The sequence below is a fragment of the Episyrphus balteatus genome, chromosome 1 (genome assembly GCF_945859705.1).
Source record: "Episyrphus balteatus chromosome 1, idEpiBalt1.1, whole genome shotgun sequence".
NCBI classification, from domain to species: domain Eukaryota; kingdom Metazoa; phylum Arthropoda; class Insecta; order Diptera; family Syrphidae; genus Episyrphus; species Episyrphus balteatus.
Genome location: NC_079134.1, coordinates 170921599 through 170941209, shown reverse-complemented (window position 1 = coordinate 170941209; position 19611 = coordinate 170921599). Strand labels below are relative to the sequence as shown.

The window sequence follows — 19611 nt, the reverse complement described above, 5'->3', positions numbered from 1 at the left end:
TACCTTTTATTTAATGCGTACAATAATCTAGTTTATGTTCTTTTCTTAGGCAGCTGCATTTGCAGAGATTTCAATAAAATTTGCTTAGGGGTAGGTATCCTTACTAATCCTTGTATTTTTTTTAAAGATAACAATTTAAGAAGAAAACTAAACCAGTTCAGGTAGGAATTCGTTAAGCGTGAGAACATAAATAATACAAATGAATAAAAAGGAAGCTAGACTATGTCATTCCCTTTTAAAAAAAAACTTTAATTAATATTCTTTTATTCGTTATTTTATACATTTGTAATTGGATACTGCTAGTTAAACCGTTATTAAGAGGAAGTCCTAGGGAAAATGTCCTTAATATATATTTATATCCGCAGTTCATCTCTTATTTCCTTAATAGGTATTCAAACTACCTGTTAGATTCCAACACAGCCGTTATCTCTATATCCATAGTTTGAAAAAAAAGGTGCATCACATATGTTGCAAAACCACAAAACCTTCTATTTTTTTATGCCACAACACACCGCATTATCAACTGATGGCAAGGACAAACAATTGAACGACGAACGACGCGCGAAGAAGGATAACAGATGGCAGATTTTTTTTTTTTGAGGATAAAAACAACAACAAAATCCCAGAAAAAACAGGTGTTATACGACTTGTGTATATAGATGAACGTGTACATCGTCCTCAATGGGGTCTGGGTATTTTGTTATGTTTATGCAACACATGTGTATACGGCGTTTATTGTGGCAACAGGCTAAAGCGCACCCTCTCGTTGGGTTTTGCCTTTTTTTTTCTTTTTTTTTATTTTTTTTTTCTGTTGAATCCTCATTCACGATTCACATTGTGTCGGCATCCGGTGGTAACCTGCGTGGAATTTTATCACTCTCGTCACGGGATGTGTTGCACCATCCACACATTGTCCGGGTCCGTGTTGTGTCGTCGCGTCGAAGCCGAAGGTGAATTGGAGTTAGTGTGGCACAGCATGACCAGACCATTGCCACTGAACTGGTAGGTTACTAGGTGGAAGGAATCACATTATTTTGATTCTACTTTTATACGGGGAATACACTTCTGTGCATAGAGGGTTTATTTATGACTCTGTGATCGGTTGTCTGGAACAATATTCATATAGGATGTTGACAGGTCGAGGACGGAGGCATGTAGTAGCCGGGAAAAGTGTTGAAAAGGGTTAAAGGATGTACCAACTTATATTTTGGTGGAAAGTGGTCCTCATTCACAGAAAAATGGGAAAAAGATGGAATAATGGCAAATTGAAATGTTTTTGAAAATTAGGGAAATAGGTAAAGAATAGGTCACTTAAGGCTGAAATTGAATGGCGAACATAGGATTGCATATTTAAACATTTAAATTTTGCCGCAGTAATTTTGGTGAGGTAACCTCGTGGAATCTTTTTAAAGTCAAAAATTTTTATTTTTTTGGTCAAAAAAACGAAACTCAAACTTTAGAAAATGTGTTTGCTTGGCGAAGGAGCGATGGAAAAAGGAAATGGAATACCAAGCTTCCAAGTTTTTTTGTTTTTTCATTATTAAGAAAAAATTATGGACAATATAAGTTTTACCATAGATGCAATTTAGCCTGCATATGGGGCAAGTTGTAAAATAGATCTTATTTTTTTTTAACAAGGAAGACTAGGAATGTAATAATAAAACCAATTGCATGTTTCAGTTTAAACAATGTGTCATATGAGGTTTAAGAAAAATCCAAATAAGATAAAGATCACGTATACGCCATAGCGAACATGTGCAACGGCCAAATAATGTGAACTACAACTTTGACCTAGATGCTAATACACCTTAATCTAAATTAAATAAGTATTTGCACTCAATAATTGAACAAATTTTTTTCTTCTTGTCGTCAGTGTTAATAAATATACACAGAAACAAAATTCGGTAAGAAAAAATAAATAAAAAATTTTAATATTTTATTATTAATATTTTAATATGCCTCGTTAATTCTGCTTATTTTCAAAATATTATAAAACCCAAGGAAAATATAAATACAAACCTAACCAGCTAACCTAACCTATATAAAAAATACAAAATATAAATAGCATTTTTTTTTTTTAAGTTTTAGTAACTAAGTAACCACAAAGTCCTTTTCACGGATTTTTTGGCTATCGAATACAAAATCCTGAAAAGCTAGCTACTCAAGCGCCACATTTTATTCATAACGGTGTCGATTCTATATATTAAAAATATTCAATGCTTTTACTATTTGCTTCTATGACAAAATGCCTAGTACCCAAAGAACGATATCGTCGGTGAAACCAGAAAAGTGTGTAACTCCATTTTAGCATATTTTATAGGAGAGCAAAAAAACAAAATCGTTTTGAAGGCATTTGTATGAGTTTTCATTTTCTAAATTGCTAATAAAATAAAAACTATGAACTTTAAGGCGATTCTGAGTTTAAGGAACGGTAGATATTAGGTTTGTCTAACAGATGGCAATTCAAATCTAATTTTCAAAAAATTTGGAGTTACACAATTTTCTGGTTGGAGGTTGGAAAGGAGAGCTTTTGTGGTGCAAAAGTTGGAAGTCAAAGCCTTGACCACAAAACCTCTACTAACAAACGCAGATTGGTCGACTGTGCATAAGACTTAAAAGAATAAAGAAACTATACAAGTCCGTTAGCGTATATACCTATTGGTCAAAATTATGAAGGTGGTTTTATGATAAAAATTTCATGATCAAATGTTCGCTATAGCTATCATTTATCAGTTCATAATTTACCGCCAAACACCAATATAAGTACTAAATGATGTACCCCGAAATACAGGTGATCTCTTCAAAACGACTTAAGGAGTCTATAAATAGTATCAATTTGAATGAAACATTTTTAAATTAAGGTCATAATCAAAAAAGAATTTATTCTGGTATTGAAGGATCAATATCTATTAAAAATCCGTTTTATGCATGTCCGAAATACCTAGACCATAAGCTATTTTTTTTTGATTAAATGTTATATTCAAGCCATACTTGGATACTATTCTAATGAAAAATACCAAAAACAGTCATAAAGCGTTCCAGGATAAGATGTTTTGACCACAATTGTTTTTTATTTTAATCTCACAATGTTAAACGAAATATTTTTGAGATTATATTGTAATGGCCTCGACTTTTAATACAATATCACCAAAAAAAATTTTAAACGAAATACATCCCAAAAAAAGCGTTCCCGGAATAACGATTAATTAATGAAATAAAAGAAAGTTGTGAAAGTTGAAGAACTGCTGAACCGATGTAGTTGAAAATTGGTGAAGAGGTAGCTTTGGATCAGGAAAAGGACATATAGGATACTTAAAATAAAACTGCATTGGCACACATCTTTCACATCTAAATCAAAGACCCATCCAGGATAAAAAACATTTTATGTTATGTTATTAAGGGCAGATTTTTTAAAAATGATGTTTTTTCGCTTTTTTTTTTAGACAAAATGCACATGGCTTTATCTGCGTAACTGAAAGAATTTAACAAGGGAACGATTTGACTGAAGAGGCTTGTTGGTTTAGGTTCAGATTAACTATGAATAAAGAGGTAAGCGCTATCTTAAGTAATAAAATTAGGAACGTGGGATAAGAGCTGATATATGATTTATGCTGTAAATACAGATAACGCTCGATAGGTATAGTGAACCTCTGTTAAGTGTACTGTGACAAAACAGGGACAAAGAAAAAAAAAAGACACAAAAATCTGAAAATTGGAGACTTTTGGTCAATTTTTGAAAAATTGGTCGGCTGTTTTTCTTATCAGTTTATGAAGTCTATTAGCCAGAACAAAAAAGAAAACAATTTTTTTAATTAAGATGTAACAATTTGACTGTTCTAGCCTGGCAAGTTTAAAAAAATATTACCAACAACTAGCTTGTTATTTTTTCAATTAATAAATCCTGAATAACAATTGATTAATTTAGAGAAGTAAATTTTAATAAACTTACTTCACAACTAACTACTTACGACATCTTCACATTAACTTTTCAATTGAATCACTATATAATATAAATAGTCTTACGTCATTCTCTCTAAATAAAGAGTATAGTAAGTAACCCATTCCTTCAATAAAACTGGAATAATAATAATAATCTTTATAAAGCCTTTGGAAATAAAATGCTGTGTTGTAGAGAGAGTTCATTTAACTCAAGCCAGCAACGCCTAATTACCTTCAATTGCGCGTGCGGCAGCGTTCAATTTATTCACTTATTTATCATTTACAAACATATATTGTATCGCGCGTACACGCATATTAAAGTGGACAGATGTAAAAATAACAATAAAGATAAAAATTATTCACAATAAAAAAAGTAACAAAAATCTTACCGTGAATTGGTTTGATAAATATAATAATATCGTTAAAGAAGAGTTTTTATTTTGATTATTTTGTAGAGTTGACAAAAGTGAGTCTTAGTAACTTAGGTATAGTGATTTGCGCATTGCGTACTAATTAGGTGATATTGTATTTAAGCCGCATATTATAATTAGGTATCTAGAAGATACTCTCGTATGTGTATAAAATCACAGCAATTGTACCTACGTATTAGATACGTGGCTTAGCGCAATGATTTTTGATCCCCATCAACACTTTATTATATACCTGGTCATACCGGTACTGCTGGATATATTGTTCTAATAGAATGTGCTAACCAAATACCATTGAACAACAAAAAATGTATCTCTAACGAACAAAAAAAAAAAAGATATGGATATTTCTTTTTAATTCGACTCGCACCTACACAACAGCAATTTAAAGGCAGCCAGGCACCCGCAGTCAGCACCATCTGATTACTTAGAAAATATCAAGTTCACTTAAGCTACCCATACGAAAAAATATGTTTTAAATTAGAGCTGTCTTACGATTTACGAATAAGTAAATAGCTTAGAGGTTTTAGCTCCTCAGGCCCCTTCCCTAAGTTCTAACACGATAATATTCGAACTATACTTACAACAGTTTTTTTTTTTTATATTTTTTTTTGTTTAAGTGGCATTGTTGTTTGGTAGTGTGACTGTACTTGGGTTTCGAGTATCTGTACATATTTTTTTTTTACAATTTAAAATCTATGCATAAAATTCTATATCTGAGAAAGGTATTCTAAGTATCTATAGCTGCTGACTATGAGGAGTAAAATAAAAGCAAGTAAACATTTTTTTTGTTGGATAGACAATGTATCTAAAGCCGATAACTATTTATGGGCCAAACCAAGCTCTGAGTTGGTGACTATATAAATATGCACAATATAGTAAGGTATTGTATGTTTTTGGTTCTGGAACTAAACACTATCTATATTCTATAGGTAAGAGTTCAGGTATAGAGAACACCTTTAAGTTGGATTACCATTGTTATTGCTGAACAATGAGTTTTATGTGTTTTATTTAGATTTTATTTATTTTTCGCTTTTAGGTCGAGACTATAGATAGATATTATAGTTTTTTTTTTTATCTCTTCATTTGGTTCGACTTGGTTCCCTATAGAGAGTAAGTAATTAGTAACAAGGTGATATACATAAACGAAGGAATGGTTTTTATGTTTATGTAATTCATTTTAGGTATATATTGGGTCGGGTTTGGATTTATATGGAAAAGAAGACCTGGAAAATAGATTTATTTTAAGAATGTATATAGATAGATAGATCATTTTTATGGTTGTGTAATCGGACCTTTTTTATGTTCTTTTTTATTTTTAATTTTTTTTTTTTAAGAAAATTATCTACAAGATTAATGAAGCAGCTGTGATTTTTATGTAAATGAACAAAAGCAAATATTTATTTATGCGATAGTCATTAAAGGAATACATACTGTAGAATGTAGATAGTTATAGTTTCTGGCACATTACATGAAACTGTGAATTAATAAACATTTTTGAAATTTTGTTTATATTGTATTAATAAGTAGATAATTTATGATATCAAATAAAATGGTGTTTTAAAAAAGTTGAAATAAACAAAAACTTCAAACGATTTTGAGCTACAAAATGAACGCCATTTGGATTTTTTTCTGTTAATATGAATTCAAAAATTAAATTTTCAGAATCATCATTTTAAACTATAGGTACTTTATATAAAATTTAAATTGAAAAGAAGAAAGAAAGAAAAAAAACTTCGTAGATTGATAAATAAATTAATAATCAACATCAAATAAAAAACAAAATTCTTAAACAATTTTACAAAAGCCTTCGATTAATTGATTTTTCAAAAATTAATTTTCAAATTTTATTTTAACAATTAAAAAATTAATTTTATTTAAAGTATTTGCCCAATCACTATATACAAAAAATATTTCTGAACAAAAAAAATTTAATCGTGGTCGGTAAAAATTATCGAAACAAAATAAATAATAGCGGAAAATGGAAAAATATCAGATTTAAGTGTGATTTGTGTGATTTTTTCAAGCTTCACACAAAATTATGGGTTGGGGTCAAAATTCTACCGGGGTCATAATTCAGCTTTCAAAATTCTGCTTTTCAAAATTCCATTTTCTAAATTCTGCTTTTTAAAGTTCTGTTTTTCAAAATTTTGCTTTCCAAAATTCTGCTTTTCATAATTCTTGTTATCAAAATTCTGCAAAAAATTAAAGAAGGGGTTGGAAACTCTTGTTTTTAATTTTTTCATCTCGAAAAATTTGCTGCTTATTTGAGATAACTTACTTGCGAGTACCTAATATGTCAATTTTTGTAATATTCATTTTTTTTGATAAATTAATAAATTTAAAAATATTAAGAAAAGGTCTTTAATGATAAATATCTTCGCAAAATAGTAATTGAAATTTTTTTAGTTAAGTAATCAAATAAAAATTAATATTCAAAAAATTAAATAAGAAAAGGAATATTTTTTGTCAACGGTATATAGAAGTGGGTTATAAGATAATAAGTCATCTAGGTAGTTAGGAAAGTACCAAAATTAAATAATTTTGGATATTTTTTTAGCAAAAATCGGCTTACGCCATATGCGATAGTTGATAGTCAATAAACGATAAGTTATGGAGCAAAATTGTCGTTATTTGACTAAAAATACAAAAAACTAAAAAAATCATTTGTGGCCCAGGTATTCATGACATGCAAAAAACGGATTTTCTTATTATAATTGGTTCCTGAAAAATCACCAGCAATTCGCAAAACGTTCGTCTAGTATTATTTTTGGCGGTAAATCGAAGAATACAGTTTTTTGTAGTCGTTTATGAACCGATGAATAACTACTAATACCAAATATTTATGCATGAAATTTTGAACCATTTTCTTGATTTCTGACTTTCTCAGAAAAGATTCAGGCGATTTGAACAAAAATTTTTATACAAAAAAATATTTTTATCCCTTATTATTAAAAAAAAAAATCTAAAAAAAAATCAATTTCGGATTTTTTCTTTAATTTTCATATTTTTTCAGATCACTATGCTAGACTTTATGGATTTTTCTTATTTAAAATTTGATTTTATGTCTGATTTGAAATTTTCTTTAGAACGACACACAAATATATTTTGTAAGATGTTCAAAATTTGTGTATATACAAAAAATTATTTCTTTTTTAAACGCCTCTAACAATTAATTAGAAATCCAAAATTCTTTGTTGTACAAAAAAAAAAAAAAAAAAAAAAACAATTATATAATAGGTACGTAATTTTTTTTTTGTTTTCTTAATTTTAAAAACATTTTCTATTTACATTTCTTATACAATAAGAATTATTTAATTGAAATTAAATTTTTTGTAATGAATATTTACATAGTATAAGGCTCTGGCCCTCAATACAACTTCTCACATAAATTTTACGATTCAAATGAACAACAGCAACTTCTGAAAAATGTGTGGGTAAAGTGGAAAACACCTCCAGTAAAAAAAATTAGAGGCAATTTTTACTACTTCTTACAGTTGTTTCCTCTGATAACAACTGTAAGAAGTTTTAGAGTTTTTTTGGTTATATGTAGAACTCAGAAATCGATGAATCTTGATTAGCTTTAAAGTAAATATGTATATCACGTCCTGAACACGCAAATGAGAAATAAAATAAAATATAGAAAAAAATTGATCTATCCCACACTCAAACAAAGAATCATAAAAAAATAAAACAAATTCCATTACTTTAAAAGAAAGAAAAAAAAAACTTAAAATTTTATAACCTTTTTTAGGTTATGTTCAGATAAAAACTTCTTAAGAATTCATTTTAACTTGAGGTTCGTTTAAAGTAATAATTTTACTTACACACCAAGAAATAATATAAAAAAAAAACCCTTCTGCTAGACTAAGATAAAAGGATTAACTTGATAAAATAAAAAAAACCAAAAATCAAATTATCATCAACACAAAGAAAACGAATTACGTTTAGGTTTTTTTTTTACTTCATAAAGAATAAAACGGAGTTAAAGTAAGAAAAAAAAAAATTGTTTGAAAAAAGATAAAGATAAACGCTGAAATAGCACCATCATAACGAACCGAAATAAAATTCTTTAAGTCCTTTTCCCCTTTTATTTTTTAAAATAAAACGAACAAAAATTAAATTACATCATTAAATTTACGAAAGTAAAGAAGTTGAAGAAGAGAAGAATCAGAAGAAGTATGACTACGCATTTTATCATCCAAAAAAAACGTGAATTCTTCAAAAAAAAAAAAAAAGAAAATCCTACCCACTCCTTTTTTTTGAATTATATACAAGAGTATCATCTATTCATTCTACTAAAAATTCAGCCTTAAATCAACATCATGTTTAAACGCACAATATTCTATGCCTAAACAGAATTTCCAAACCCTAAACTTCTTATACTCGTTTATTTGATTGAGGAAAAATCAAAATTCAGAGAAATCGCTCGCTATTCACTTCCAACCATCCATCTATTCATCTATCCTATAAATCTATCTATCCGTCAGTTGAACACTCTTGAAAATGATAGAGAAATTTCATTAACAGACCACCGTTTTATATATAAATGGAGGCTCGGGCGGATGCGTAGCGCTGGGATACGAAACGAAGATGAAGAACGAGGTTGATTCGAATAAATAAATGTATCTGTAAGATTCATCAATAGATTTGTACTTGGTTCTTGATTATATTAATAAAATATTGAGCGGGAGGAGGAACCCCAAATGGAATAGACGCGAGTATTTACAGTATCTCTAACTTATATTTGAAGCCGTAATCGAAAGGGATGAATAGAGACTTAGAGTCAGTGTGGATGGGTATAGTGTTACGAAACGTAGTAGAAATGCAGGAGCTAAATTTTTGTATGCGTCTTTGTTCCAAAGCAAAAGACTTATATTACATTTACAATCGAAAATCTCATATTCAGTTTTTATTATATGAAAATGGGGTGTTCTATGGGAAGAGGACAGGAAGGAGACGAGCGGAATAAAATTTGAAATTGAAAAGAAATGAAATCATTTATTCACTCACGGTTGTCAATCTAACTTTTTCATGCTTGGGTGTGTAGTTGTATACATATAGGCTTGCCTGTAAGTAAAATAATACAATGTAATGTGTTTTATGTATAAGAGTTTATTTTTTTTTTGTATGTTGATATAATCTTTATAATTGCTTATTAGAGATGGCCGATATGGATTTGTATGGGTTGATTGAGTGGAAAAAATTTAAGCATGGCTTAAAATCAGAAATGCATATTTTCTTTTTATTTTGGAAAACATATTAGATATTAGGTTTTTTAAATTATTTTTCCTAATACTACGATTCATCAGATTTTTATATACATAATAGTTTAAAAATGCACGTCGATGCATTCGGTTCGATTCATAAGAAAATTAACCAAAGTCGCTATCTATACCACAGAAGTTAAAACACGCCCGAACAAATAACATGAAAAATTTAATTAAATTAAATATAACATAAAAATATATCAGTAGAAATAAAATTTTATTTTATGAAAAAATTTTCCAATTCCAAGAAGAAATCGAACTTGATTATTTCCACCCTAGTAAAAGCCGACTTCGTTGAAGTGCTTGTTTGGGCCATTCGAATTTTGTGAAAAAACTGATATTTTTTTCAAACAAAACTTTTCAGAAATTGCACTAAGCCCAAAAGAAAGGTGAACTTTTTTCATGTATTTGCGCTAAAATAAATGCATCCAAGTGTGTTTTGAAACTATTATAAGGAATCAAGGCTTCTCGTTTCCAAACTGCAGAACGAAAAGGGGAACGAAATTTTTCGCTTTATTTTGTATGGGATTTTTTCATTTAATAATTTTTAATTATTAATTTATTAATTTTTTAATTTATTAATTAATTAATTAATTTATCAATTTACTTATTTATTAATTTATTAATTTTTTAATTTATTAATTTATTAAGTTATTAATTTATTAATTTATCAATTTATTAATTTACTAATTAATTTATTTATTATTTTACATATCGTGGGCACAAAGCCAAAGCCACGAATCTGCAAAATTGTAGTTTTGAGAAAAATGGCTTCAAAGTTTTGGAAACACCAATCTTATAGAAACTCGTGCAGCAAAATATGATATTTTAGGCTTCTAGGCAACAGATGGAGGATTGGGATTGACGCAGTGAATAGAGGCACCGATAACAAGTAAAATGACACATTAACGTCAAAATGTCCAAAAATTCAGATTCGCGGTTTTGGCGGTGTGCCGACGATATATTGTATTTAATTATTTATTTATTTCTTTTTTTATTATTTTATTTGACTTTATCATATTTTTCGTTCACTTTTTAAATTATTGTTAACAATTAATTTTTTAAGTTATAATTTTAATGATTTTATTTTAAAAAATTAAAAAATTGGATGAGTACCTATAAGAATTATATTTATACAAAAAATCAAATGGAATAAAAAAAATTATACCCCCTGATAATTTCATCAAAGCCCAAAGACCAAAAATCATATCTTTCTAAGGTAACCCTTGAAAGTCAGTTATAGTATAGAAAGCCCATTTAAGTTGGTAGTTCAAGTAGATACATACATTCTCTGCTCAAACTTCTTATTTTCCACTTGGATATTTCATATAAGACACTTAATGAAAGAAAGACGAATAGACGCCTTATGTAAAACTACAAATACTTAATAACTTCCTAAAATTGTATTAAAAGTTTTCCCCCTCACTTAATAGTTTTTCTTAAGATTTTAGCTTGAATTTAAATGGACATAGGGTCCGGCCCGGACAAAACATTTAACAACAGTATTTGATTGTGTGCAATGTATTTGCTTGTAAAAAAAATGCCGGTTCAACACATTTGCCTTTGTCAATTGGCACTTCGTATTCTGTTTGTGCTCAATGTTATCAACCAACAACAATACTCTTTTAGAGAGTATTTTTGTTTTGTTTTGATTTTATCTCTACGAAAAATACGAAAATATAATCGACAAAACGAAGAAACATTTAAAGAGTATTGAATACCAAATTTACAAACAAAAATAAAGAGAGCATTTTAGTACTTTAGTGTTGCAGTTGTTGTAATTGTTATATATCTTAATACTCTTTTCGTACTATTTTAATGTTAGAAAAATTTATATTTGGTACCTAGTAGTGTGTTTTTTTTTTATTAAATTCGTTTTCAAACGCAAAACACCAAAAGCATGTCGTATTTCTTTTAATTTTTCTAAGTTTTAATGATTTTAATATTAGTACCTATACCGTGTTATTTTTTAATGGTTTGCACTAAGATTGAGTATATGTTTTTATAAAACAAAAATCTTTGGCCAAAACTAGGCACTAAACGAAGTTTTACAAAAGTTTTAGTTTTTCAATATCGTGTGGAAAAAAATCACTCATACGCCATACAACGGTTTTTTATTATTAGTTATTACAACGTTATTATTCTGTTTTAAAAAAAAATTTCGTCTATATGATGTAAATATTCTTATGTGCGCCTGTAGGGATCAAGTAATAGTATCATTTAGTTTAAGCAGTTAGTGAGAAAAACCTTTAATTTAATGTTGTTTCGCTTTAAAACTCTTTATATCAACATGTGACGATGCTGTAACAAACTAAAAAAAACATCCCATCGAAATATTTCAACATGTTACACAGAAATGTCGATATAATTATGTTATTGACAGTTTAGTTTGAAAGTTTGGTTTTCTTGAATAGATTAGATATACCAAATAGCCTGAAAAAGTAAAAAATTCGAAAAACATATTTTTTCTCTCTTAACTTACAGGGTTTTCTTTTTGGATTTTTGGAAAATGTCTAAAAGTAAATATTTCATAGTTTGTTCTTTAAATTTTCACATTTTGGTAGTTGAAAACAGTTATAAATACTTTTTAATTTGACCTCTAAAGGTCGAAATATATGTATGACTAAATAAAGAAAATATTATTGTTTTTTAAAATACGTGTTTTATAGTTATTTAAGGCAAGTGCTTAGGCGGTTAATTTTAAAATACACGCTCTCCACATATAAAGGGTTAAAAAAATATCTGAAACTCAAAGTTTTCACCTCCATTATATTGGCCCATAACCAAAACATTAAGAACTCAATTTAAAGGATAATTTAAAAGTTGTGGGTGTGAGTTATTTGAGCAATCAGTCGGGTTTAAGTCAAACCGCATTGAATTCTTATCATTATTTTGCAAAAATTGGTAAGGAATTTAAGTACACTATTTTTAGTGATAGGGTAGAGTTGCCTATTTTCGGCAGTCTCCAGTTTCCGGCCACCTTTCGGAAAATCGTTATAACTAGGGATTTCATAGGGTTAATTCCATAATTTTGATCTTATGCTTTTCTCTTATTTGTAAGAACAGCATACGAGCGAAAATTTATAATAAACTCCTTCGAAATCACTAGTTAAAACGATTTTTCGAAATGTGGCCGGAAACTGGAGACGGCTGAAAAAAGGCAACTCTACCCTAATAAGCCTTCGATTAGAATGCTCTGAAGTTAATTTTTTTTCCTATAAGTGTAAGGGAGTCAATTGTTTCCAAATTTGTGTTCTAGTGCAAAAATGTCTTTAAATTTTCCAACTATAGGTTTTTTTTTAATGGATTACCATCTATCAAAAGTGCAGGCTACTTACGTAGTTTATATTTTCGGGCTTGAAACAGCTAACTGATTTGAATTACAGCACTTTTTTTTGCTGAAAGTCATACAAAAACTGTGAATCTCAATTAAAAATTGTTAACAAGTTCCCTTAGATATAGAGCATAAAGTTTTGACGTCCCTTTTGGCTACGATACAACCTCATTCGGAACATCGAAGATATATGAGTTTTGAGTTTTGTATTTTCAGACTTATACTGTCTTAATAATTCTGTCTTAAAAATAACCCAAAGAGAAAAGTCCATAAGTTTTCAATCGCAAGATCGGGATCGCCAATTCTGATAGCAAAAACGGCTATCGCATTGTTCACTTTTTTTTCGTTCGCTGGCAGCACTGAACTATTATAAATGGTACAAATTCAAATTTTTAATCACTTTACTCAACTCGGCAACACTGCTTTTAAACTTAAATTCTACTCAAACTTACTGAAAGAGAACTACGAAATAAATTCTCTTTTCTGTTTAAAGAGGCAGCCAGAATCAGCGCAAAAGCAAAAAAGCATTTAAAATGAAAACAAAGCTAAAAACGAACATAAGAAAATATAAGAAAAAAATAAAAAAAAAAACCTGTGTGTACACATGTACACGCGATTGAAGTTATACTTCTCACTCATGGGGTTTTCGTCAATTTCTTTTATATAGTTCCGTCAAAAACTTGACTTTGACTTCGATTGGCAAAAAAAATTAGGGAATTATTTTTGCATAAATTTTGTTTTAAGTTTTTCTTCCGCAAAAACTTTACAAAAATACTTTTGAAAATTTTCACTTTTGTCCTTTTTCACTTTTTGAGTCAATGTAGTTGAGGCTTAATGCATTCAAAAGAGCAACATTTTTACTGGGGAATATTACTAATAGCAAAGTGAGCCCAACGTTAGTCAATGTGAACCCTACTAATCCTTTGGCTAGAAATTCACTTTCATCAAAATTTTTTTCGCCCTAGTGTGAACATGCCTTAACACGTCGGTAAGGAAGTGTAACTTCATAAAAAGCTCTGTTCGTAAGTCAGCTGATCTGTGCTGACGTCTATGACAAACGTCAGTTTTGTGAAAAAAAAGAAATGTGGCTGCGGTTTGCTGCAACATTCGGGAAAAATATTTTAAATCGTTTGTGAAATAAAATTTATAGTAGTTTTAGCTGTCAGTGATTTTTATTTATTTCTTCTTACATATATTTTTATTGTTTTTCTTAATTACGAATTATAAAGTGTTTTTTCGTGCAAAACTATTTTCAGGGAATTGGGATTTTTGTCTTGATTTCCCTGATCTAGCTTTAAAAGTTTACAGCCCAGACACGCTTAATTGCAGTGGGTGGGCCTTTATCTGAACTTTGCCTAAGAAAAAGCCAACAGCGTTAAAAAAAATGTATTCTTATGACACTTGATCTTAGAATATTTCTCTAAGCTGGATGTCATGGAGTTTAAATCAACACAATCGCATTTCTCTGTTTTTATCGCATTTTTAGTTTTGCAAGAAAAAACACTTTATAATTTTTAATCAAGAAAAACATAATAAGAAAAAAAAAAATGTTTATAAAATTTATTTCACAACGATTTCAAATATTTTTATTGAATGTAAATCAAACCGCAGCCATATTTAATTTTATTTATGAAACTGACGTGTCTTCTTTTTGATGCTATACTTCCTTACCGGCGCTGGGTTAAAAACAAACAAAAATGTTTTGATAGGGGGCGCTACTCGTTAATCCCTTTGACAGTTCTTGTCAAAAAGTAAATTTTTACCCCAACGCCGCAAAAGAAGTATAACTTCAAAAACAAACAAACATACGCTGCCCTTCATTGATCCCAATTCATTTCATTCATACAGTTGAACATCGTCTTCTATATTCGAATGAATCTCAATCTCAAGAGTAGGTATCCAAAATATATAAAAATAAAAAATAATAAAAAAACACTTGAATATTTTTGATTAGCACGAAATTTCTTCACAGTTCATTGGATACACACTTGAATCTTTTTCCTAAAACGCACTTTCCTCTTGTCATAATTATTATTAAAAAAATATATATATAGCACATAGAATAAATTATACCACTGCGTATCTAAAGTTGTAATTTAAATTTCGACATACGTAAATGCTACTCAAATGGGTTTCGGTACATGTGATTCCACCCCAATGTTGTTTTGTGGCAATTTCAAAATCAAAACAGGGTTGTAAAAGTGTTTCTGTATAACTTACCACACGTCCTTTAGATAAGAATAAACCCCCTGCTAGCTTGTATGAAGGGTTGTTTTTTCCTCTTTCTGCTGTCTAAAAAAATTGTTTTATAATAAGCCGAAGCTTTGATTACTATGACAGCTGGCACCTGAACTGATTGCCGGCTTTATACAAACACTTGAACAAAATTTTACAACAATTACTAAAGCAATTTTTTTTATTTTTAAATTAGTATCAAGCCATAGTAAATTGTGTCTCGGCTCGATAGTAATCGGTAAGAATAGTCGTCTTGCCTCGACTAATAAGTCACACACACTAAAATAGTTCTAAACTAAAATCGACGACTGCCACTGCGTCTCCTTCGATTTGTTATTTTACTAAAAAAAAAAAAAAATAAATTAGATACAAAGATACAAACGTGCAATCGTGTCGTAGTTGGGGCTATGGGGATCTACAAAAGTAAGTAGGTATTCTGTTCTTATACTACACTTATGTGTTTACATTTTGATGAGGGTTAGAGGTGTTTGGGGGTGTTTAGAGGGTGGCAATACTGTAAGTATGTAGACTTAGTGTAAAAGATACAAGACACTCAAACTAAAAGGAATGCACATTTGGATATAAGATTCTCCCCGGTTCAGTTCCGAATGTGGGTAGAGGTGTTTTGTGAGATAAAAGGTTAGGTAGAGGATGGGAGGTATATTCATCTCTAAAGTCTCTGTGCTTTATCATGGATGGAAATGGAACCAATCGACGACTATGTTCTGGTGCTGTGACCCAAGTTTGATTTACTTTATTATCATCGCATCTTCTCTTTTGTGCCGATTCTCAGTTTTATATTTATTTGTCTTCTATACTTTTCTTCGTTTTAGTTTGTATCTATCTATCTATATTCCATAGATGGAGCTGTTTTCATTACTTTTCTTCTTCTTAATTTTCTTTGTGTGTGCATATTTTTCTCTTTTTTTTTATCTATCTCTGACTCTATGGAGTGAACTTAAATAAATATTTTTCATTATTTTCCTTGTTTGGTTTTAGTTTGGTTTTAATATTAAATGCAGTTTGAGTTTTGCTTTATCGCCCGAATGGTATATAGTCTCGATTGGGGGTAGTTTTTTATTGAATTGATTTAGATACAATTGGGTATCGGGTGGATGTATTAAATTTCAAGTTGGAGGGTAGAGGGATAGAGAACAGAGTCATATATTTATATTAATATTTCTCTATATCTACAAAATTTATAAATGAAAAGTTTTATAGCTTACTCCGGAGTGAGGATGGAGATATCGATTTTAGAAGGAAGTTGTTGAGATTATGTGACTTGTGCGTTATTTTAAAGGAAAATAGAATTACCTTAGGGAAGTATGTATTTATAATGGAAGAAAATTTTTGAATTAATAATAAATAGAAAAAAGGTATTGAAGATCTATGAAAACACTTTCTTTTTAATGTATGTACAGTACATACTTCCAAAAGTTTGCCTAAGTGTTAAAACTTTCCAATTTATTTTTCAAAAAAATGTATTTTATGCAAAATTTTGGCTTAGAGTTTGCTCATACAGGTTCTTGGGACCTTGTGAGTGCATTCTAGTTTAACTGAATCTTGTTTTGGATTGCTTGAAACTTTATAAAATATTAAGTCAAAATCAGAGCCAAACTTACAGAGGCTTATTACATTAAGGGCCAATTTTTCAATAGTCAGTTAAACAGTCAGTTAGCACTTATTCCTCAAATAGAGAAAAAATCAATTTTTCAACAGCCGGATATAGCTTATTCCTTTAATAAAACATTTATTAGAGGAATAAATCTATTTGCTTCTTTCAGAGACGAATAAAAATTATTCTGAGGAATAATCTCAACAAAAATAGTGTGTCAATTGTCAAAGCTGTTTTAAAGAAAGTATTGATGAAATTAGTCTAAGAGCCAGGAGCAGATTTCTTGCGTGAGAGGTAACCGATTCATATGAATGTCAGAGGTAGCGTGGGTCATGGTGATGACGAATACCTTAGTCTGCCTGCATTTATTTGGGCCGTTGTCAAGAAAAAGCGCATCAAAAGTACCATTTTTCTGAAAATCGATTTAGTGAGGGTAACCACTTAAAATTTATTGATAACCAACGCCACATACTCACTGATAACAAATATACCAATGGCAGACATTTTAAGTGTGGCCAAAGCCCCGGCAGACTGTCCCGAAAATGCGTTTTTTTTTGCGTTTTTAGACTTTGGGGTAACCACCTAAAATTAATCGCATCCTGTAGCGGTGGACTCCCTGATAACAAAAATACCCATGGCAGACATTTTGAGTGTGGCCAAACCCTCGGCAGACGGTTTTGAAAATGCAGTTTTTCTGAAAATTGATTTATTTAGGGTAACCACTTGAAATTAGTCGCAGCCTGTAGCGGTGGTCTCCCTGATAACAAAAATACCCATGGCAGACATTTTGAGTGTGGCCAAACCCTCGGCAGACGGTTTTGAAAATGCAGTTTTTCTGAAAATTGATTTATTTAGGGTAACCACTTAAAACTAGTCGCATCCTGTAGCGGTGGACTCCCTGATGACAAAAATACCCATGGCAGACATTTTGAGTGTGGCCAAACCCCCGGCAGACGCTCCCGAAAATGCAGTTTTTCTGAAAATTTATTTATTTTACTTTTTCACATAACTCGCGTATTATTGGACCTAGCAGAAACAATTGTATAGCAATCTTAAAGATAATTGAATTTCCTACAGAATATGTTAAATACGTTTTTTCGATTAAACCTTCGGTTTAAGAGTTAGGGTGGTTTTTTTGAAGCAAGTCAAAGGGTGATTTTCTTATTTTCGTCATATCTCTTTTATTTGAGCTTTTTTAAAAATTAATTTGAAGTAAAAGTTGTAGATCTTTTTATTACCTTCATTTATTACATTAACGGTTTTTCGATTTGACAGACCGTTTTCGATCTGTAGGAAAAAAACTTCAAAAAGTTTGCATTTTTTTATATAGCTTTTTCCTATATAAAAAATTGTAATCTTTTTACCCCTCCCCGCCTAAAACTATACAATTTTTTTCTTGCCTGAGTGCAACCTACACGCCTAGGTTTTTTGTTACATTTATTGCAAATTACCCTGTACTATGTAGAACCTTTTTCCTATATAAAAAATTGCAAACTTTTTGAAGTTTTTTTCCTACAGATCGAAAACGGTCTGTCAAATCGAAAAACCGTTAATGTAATAAATGAAGTTAATAAAAAGATCTACAACTTTTACTTCAAATTAATTTTTAAAAAAGCTCAAATAAAAGAGATATGACGAAAATAAGAAAATCACCCTTTGACTTGCTTCAAAAAAACCACCCTAACTCTTAAACCGAAGGTTTAATCGAAAAAACGTATTTAACATATTCTGTAGGAAATTCAATTATCTTTAAGATTGCTATACAATTGTTTCTGCTAGGTCCAATAATACGCGAGTTATGTGAAAAAGTAAAATAAATAAATTTTCAGAAAAACTGCATTTTCGGGAGCGTCTGCCGGGGGTTTGGCCACACTCAAAATGTCTGCCATGGGTATTTTTGTCATCAGGGAGTCCACCGCTACAGGATGCGACTAGTTTTAAGTGGTTACCCTAAATAAATCAATTTTCAGAAAAACTGCATTTTCAAAACCGTCTGCCGAGGGTTTGGCCACACTCAAAATGTCTGCCATGGGTATTTTTGTTATCAGGGAGACCACCGCTACAGGCTGCGACTAATTTCAAGTGGTTACCCTAAATAAATCAATTTTCAGAAAAACTGCATTTTCAAAACCGTCTGCCGAGGGTTTGGCCACACTCAAAATGTCTGCCATGGGTATTTTTGTTATCAGGGAGTCCACCGCTACAGGATGCGATTAATTTTAGGTGGTTACCCCAAAGTCTAAAAACGCAAAAAAAAACGCATTTTCGGGACAGTCTGCCGGGGCTTTGGCCACACTTAAAATGTCTGCCATTGGTATATTTGTTATCAGTGAGTATGTGGCGTTGGTTATCAATAAATTTTAAGTGGTTACCCTCACTAAATCGATTTTCAGAAAAATGGTACTTTTGATGCGCTTTTTCTTGACAACGGCCCAAATAAATGCAGGCAGACTAAGGTATTCGTCATCACCATGACCCACGCTACCTCTGACATTCATATGAATCGGTTACTTCTCACGCAAGAAATCTGCTCCCGGCTCTCGGTCTAAATGGATATTTTTGAGATTATAAATTATTAAGATGCTTTTTTTCACAAATTTAAAGACCACTAAATTAAAGACCACGTTTAAAAAATATAAGGGAACACAAGAAAACAAAATTAATTATGAACAAAAATGACGTTTAATTTTGAATATTTTTGAATTTGACATTTTTTTTTGTTATTCTGTAGAATAGAGTTTTTTTAATTGAAAAATTCAATTTTATTATCTGATTGTTTATGAGCCTAAT

At 30.2% G+C, this 19611-nt stretch overlaps 1 protein-coding gene across 1 annotated transcript in view; it reads right to left on the bottom strand.

The window, feature by feature from the left end:
* The window catches only part of LOC129907221 (uncharacterized), a 59766-nt gene extending 44286 nt beyond the window's left edge, over window positions 1–15480 (bottom strand). The window contains exon 1 of the mRNA XM_055983318.1: window positions 15192–15480. The gene's annotated coding sequence lies outside the window, so the exon portion shown is untranslated. The remainder of the gene's footprint in view (window positions 1–15191) is intronic.
* Window positions 15481–19611: the final 4131 nt, after the last annotated feature.